This window comes from Rhea americana, unplaced genomic scaffold (genome assembly GCF_003343005.1).
Source record: "Rhea americana isolate MKP2758 unplaced genomic scaffold, rheAme1 scaffold_46, whole genome shotgun sequence".
In the NCBI taxonomy this organism is placed as follows: domain Eukaryota; kingdom Metazoa; phylum Chordata; class Aves; order Rheiformes; family Rheidae; genus Rhea; species Rhea americana.
In genome coordinates, this window is record NW_028186601.1 from 5121480 (window position 1) to 5127479 (window position 6000).

Here is a 6000-nt window from a genome sequence, read left to right on the forward strand (position 1 = left end):
TATGCAGGCATATACAACAGACAAATGTTGTAATTACTATTATCCACAATAAAATGTTCATCTATCAGTTAACCATGTCCCTTTCCCCTCACACTGCAATGAAAGAAAACTTTCAAAATATTTATTCATATTTTCTTTACTCCACAAGTGTCACTGAAGCTAAATGTTAAATACAGAAGCAATTACCAGTATTGGTCTCTGAGTACAGCATTTCTTACTGCCTACTGCCCTCGCTGCATTCTCTCCCCCTTTTCGGCACTGAAATTCCACAGCCAGAAAAATCCTAGAACCTGGGACTTCCATCTGTTAGAGCTGTCTCTCTTCACATGCAGTCAACATCTATTTTTCTGTCATTTTGTCATTTCTACAATGGGTTGTGATGACCTGGTGCAATTATGTCCTTGGCCTGGGAAAATGCTACTAGGAAATAGAGCAACATTTAAAAAACACCTGTCCTGTTTGATGGAAATGTCCTCAGTGATTTAAGGAAAACAAACAAACAACACCCCCCCCCGCCCCGCACAGCTGTAGGCAGAACAGTGAGATGCTTCCTAAAAGCAAAGTCCAGCATTTAAAGAGAACGGGGTGGTCCAAGAGATGAGGAAGTCTTCACTTCTGGAGAGTTGTTTCAAAACCATGCCTGGATGCCTGTGATCGAAGCATYTGACTGATAAAGCAAGAAAGAATTATTTTGGGACAGCTGATGAATTTGCTGCCTCTGTCTACGCTCCCTCCTACACAGGCCAAATTTCTCCTGAACAGCCACTCCCTTTTGGTCTGCAGATAGATGAGCAGAAAGTAACTCCAGAGAGAACTTGGACAACCTGCTTAAGCTACACATCAAACTTTTAGATCACTAAAGTTAGTTCAGATGAATTCTAACCTTAGTTATCAAAATCCACTTTGATGTAAACTAGCAAAGCCCCGCTTTTCAGTTGCCTGCATAGGAATACTTGCCCAGATAACACAGCTGACATAAAAGTTCAGAAATACACCCAATATGAATTCTGTACATGTGCCCTTGCTATACTGTCTTCCAGGAACAGTCTCACAATGCCAGTGTCCACCGCCACCCTTGTCAGGAAGCTTCACCTCCTGTAAAATGCCTGGGGGGCAGCCAGGTAAACTCCTCTTCTTTTCACGCTCAGTCACATTTGTGAGTGGCCAGGTCTGGCTTTAAGCAAATGCCATCTCTTAGACATTGTGACCAGACCTGGACAAGGAGAGATGTCCTAGATACGTAGTCAGAAGGAAGAAGTATGAGAGCTGGCAGGAAAGAATGCAAATAAGGGGTTATTACAAGGGTGAGGAGTGATGTGAAGTGAGTGATCTGCCTCAAGATTAGAGGCAGAAAACAGAATTTCAATCTGCCAGGCACCAGTGGATATATGAACTGTACTGAATACTTGGCARGGACCTCACCACGATCCCAGCTATACTGAGCAAACCTCACCTAATCAGGAAAAAGTAACCTTGAAGTATACTAAAGAGAGAGGAAATGGATGCAGAATCCTAATTTATAATCTCGTTCTTCACTACAGAGCCAGGGAAGAGGAAATGGCAAGCAGCTTGGACAAGAAAAGGGAAGTRAGATCTGGTATCTGCATCATTACCTGATTTAAAATGGATGTATTTTAGCCTGTAGGAAGTATTGCACGAGCACACTGTGTGTCATTGCACCTATCTCACCATATGAACTTGTGAATATGAGTCCCGAACCAATTGACATAAGGTTACAGTCTCAAAGATCAGTGCTGGTTTCATTTATCTAAGTATCAAAGAAGAGGCAGAAGAACTTCTTAGTACTCCAGGTGACAGAAAGGTTGCAGTAGAGCTCAACCTTTTTAGTTGCTGGAGAATCCACAGAGGAGAGAGACATTACAAATGTTTCAGTGATAGTCTGGGYACTATTAGACACTGAAGAACCCACAATAAAAAAGAAATCTGCGGGAAACAAGATTCCTTCTGCTTTGAAGTCTGCAGAGCCACCTGCTTTGTGTGTGCTGAAACCACAATTCTTCAAGACCAGTGTTTTGTACACAAGAAAAATGAATTATCTATTAAGGCAACCTCTTTAATTTACAGCCAGGTGCAAGTCAGAAAATAAAAATTATAAACATTTGGCATCTCTTGCATCAAGTTTCAGCAATCATAAATCAGCAATGTACTTAAAAAATCAGTCTATTACAACCCAAAACATGAACAWGACAAAAACATAACCCAAGACAGCAAAAAGCAAATTGCAGGCAGTGCAGTCTTCTTCAGTTGGAATTCTTTGCTTTCTAGTGTTAACTTGTAAACTACACAGTGTTGCAAAGTTGTACTTGTAAACTATGCAAGTGTTGCTAAACACACAGATGCAGTTTAAAAGCCTGATGTTCCCAGCCCCAAATTACTCTTATACTACATCTGCATAGAAGGAGAGTGAGAGGTAGTGAGTGACTTGCTTTTCTTTGGTTTGGGGCACAAGGCGCTGGAAACAGAATTTCTTCCTTTGCAGTGTACTTTGTTGATCAACATATAAACTTCTGTTTGGTCCTGGGAATAATCTAGAAGCTACAGTTTTCTACATAGCATTTTTGTTATGTTTCTGGGAATGCCGGCCTCATTTCTTCCACAGCAAAATATCATCCTATCCTGCCAGTCTATGATGTCACCTGCGTTGACACATGAAGTTAACAGCCTGGAAAATGCACGAGGCATCCTTAGATGCCTGAAGCCTTGCCTTTTGCTCAGGGCCTCTACCCTGACTTTAGTGTGCTGCATCAGGCGTAGCCACACTGCCTGTGGTACATCTGCCAGCATCTGCTTGCACTGCTTCCAATGCAAATACCCTGCCATCTTCCTGCTCTAACCCCCCCCCCCTCACCTTTACCAGGCCCCCTTCCCTTTAGGGCTAATGGACAATAGAAAGCAGGACAACAGAAAGCAATACAATCCATCAGGCCTGCAGCTGAGTGAGTTTAGCAAGCTGTCTGGGAATATGTCTGACCTGTTGCATATTTTTGAAGGGATATTTCTGAAAGAAAAGTTCCTGAACAGTCTGCTCTAATTGGACCTACTTGGAGCAGGAGGCGGGACTGGATAAACTCCAGAAGCCCCTTCCAAACGACATGATTCTAAAAATGTAGGRCAGCGTTGACATTTATCAAAACTCATGACAGCAACAAACTCATAAGAGTTATTTGATAAGGTATTTCTAAGCTGGCAAAATTCTAGCACAGACAAGTACACCAGCAAGAAACTTGTTCTGCTGGTTGGTTGTTGGTATATTTATAGCTACACCTTCACAGGGAAGCGTCTTCCTTATCAGTAGGCCTGAAAATAGCAACATTTATACACACAGGAATCTTGCAACATAGAGAACTAAATTTCTTAGGCCAAGACAGATGTCCTGTCTTAAACACATTTTGAAATGAAGTAAAATTAGTTGTGTTCCTGAATTTTTACATGGCATTTAAAATTTTGCATTTACTAAGTCATTTCATTCCTGGAAGCTGTCATTAGGTAAAATCTTTTATTTTCAAGTCCTAAGAAACAAAACTTTTAAGAATAAGCAGATCCCCAATTAGAAAGCTATTCTATTAGGAGGCATTTCAGATGATTCAAGGGACCATCAAATTCCATTGTCCATGTGATTTTCTTCTAAGAAATACATCAGTGGACAATAAAGGCACTCAATGTATTATCATGTACTGGTACACTAGAACTGAACTAGTGATATGCACTCTTTTAGCCTAATGAGGCAAGTATTGGGTGCTTCTAACAGCACGTGGAACTTCTATTGTGTTCCAAATCCCCGTCAGAATAACAAATAAGTCAGCTAAACATTCAAGGTCCTCTCATCTACACTTATGATTAGCTGCCATTTTAGACAGCAGTATAAACTCTTTCATTGTGTGAACAATGAAAGCTGGAATTTGCACTACCAAAGTTTATTCTGGCTACAAGCATAAGTTCCAGTGGAATCAACTATTTTCCCTTTTTGCTTATGCTGAGTGTTTGCACTGGCACAGTCATAGGTAATGGCTAGACCTGAGGTTCAGTCATAATGTAAACAAAGCTAGAGAAAACGATCACTTAGAAATACCTTCAGTAGACTGCTGAGCCCTAACAAACATCTGCTCTCTTTGGGCTTTTTGAGCTCATTTCCTGTTGTTTATCTAATAGGTTTCCACAACTCATTAACTTTTAACATTTGTATGTGACAGGTAGAAGAAAGCAAGCAACTGGTATCTCATCATTATGTTTAGTTCTTAACAGAACACCACTGAACAAATCACGGTATTTGGGAGCATGAATGCTTTAGAGAAGCAGGTTGTAATCTTGAGAGCATACATAAATATTTGGAGCTTCCTAAACCTTCAAATTCCTGAAAGCATCCCTAAAAGATACAGCAAGACCCATGGAAGGGCTTCATGCCATCCATCTTCCAACGTCCTACAGTTCAGTGGAATAGAGGAATGACTGTCGCAAAGGCAAATATTCAGGTATTGTGTGTGAGGGGGAAATCAAACCGAGATGCAAAGTTTATCAGTTGATTATGACAACATGCAGGTCACTCTGATACAATGATTGAGCTCAAGACAATTTAGAGGAACTCTCCACTGCAGTAAACCATACAGATCTTTTCAGGGAAAATAAAAGCTGATGTTAAAAAACAAACAAAAAACAAACAAAACCAACAAAAGCTAACAAACTTTGGTATGATCAAATGCAGAACTAAGGTATCTCAGTACTATTAGCTCTCACATAACAGAAAAGAGGTAAAACAGGTACACAACTAAGGTAGAACCCTCTTCTTAGAAGTATTGCTGCTGCAGTGTCACTACAGAACAGAATTACTATTATTTCGACTCCTTGACTATTTCCTGAAATTAGGGAGTTTTAAAGCATAAGCTAAATTACCTACAYTACTTATCTGTACTCTCAAATCTATCTGAATGTCACTTCTGCCTGAGAACAGAACATACTGAGAAACAGCATCTGAGAATAAGAAATCGGAACACGTCAATTTAATATTTGTTCTCTTTACCACACTCCTCCATGTTAATAACTGTATTGAAAAAAACTTCACAAACTCCCTGTATCTTTGGGCTGAAAACAGCTATTTTAGTTCATTTCTGAATTAGCTCATTTCAGCTGTGCTAGAGAAAGACCTTGAGGAAGAAAGTAGAATGGATGATGGCAAATGTCAAAATGACACATACACCTCAGATTAAACAGGGAAAGAGCAAACTGAGATTTCTAGGGATTAGGATTGCAGAGCCTTAGAAATAAAATGTAACTCAGTGAACCAGATTTTAAAATTTTTTGTACTTGTGATTGCAAGCATTCCTCACATGCTAAAAATCTGCAAGTCAGTTTTCTCAAATTCTGATTTCCTGCAAATAAGCAAGAGAGTGAGCTGCAAAGACAGTAAATTCCAGCCAAAACTATGGTCAGTACAACCCCAGTAAAGGTGCTGGTTTCTATAGAAACCAATGAGTATTTTATTGGCTTTGTTGTTCAACTTTCAGAAAATTTTAGATATTGATTTCTTAAAAACCATCCTARTTTCAAAGCACGCTCTCTTCTCAAAAGTATGATAAAATCCTTTCCAAGAGCACAGCCAGTAAGGCGTACTGTACTCCATGTTTTTGGGGGACAACTTTCTATGCTGAAACACCACAAATCTGCCTGGAAGAGGGTGGGAAGTTTGGGCTATTACAGGGAAGACTGACTGTACTACTGGCTAGTCTTAACTAGGAACTAAAAAGCACCCTACCGGCTTTGGAAAAGCAGGCTGCGAAGGGCAGCTAGTTCGGAAAGCCCCTCCGAGGGCACTCGCGCAACGAGGTCCTACAGAGCCGAGGCGCCCCTGAAGCCCGTCACTGGGGAGGCCGGCGGGAAGGCGCCGCGGGACACAGCTGGGCCCCCCGCCCGGCCGCTCCTCTCCGTTACACGGGCGGCGCAACGGCAGCCCCCGCCGGCCCGGCCCGGCCCGGCCCGGCCCGGCCC

At 41.4% G+C, this 6000-nt stretch overlaps 1 protein-coding gene across 3 annotated transcripts in view; it reads right to left on the reverse strand.

Annotated features, from left to right (window-relative positions):
• Positions 1–5988, reverse strand: part of LOC146589422 (uncharacterized) — a 28171-nt gene extending 22183 nt beyond the window's left edge. For all 3 annotated transcript variants that reach the window (XR_014897197.1, XM_085316323.1, XM_085316324.1), the window contains exon 1: positions 5768–5988. The gene's annotated coding sequence lies outside the window, so the exon portion shown is untranslated. The remainder of the gene's footprint in view (positions 1–5767) is intronic.
• Positions 5989–6000: the final 12 nt, after the last annotated feature.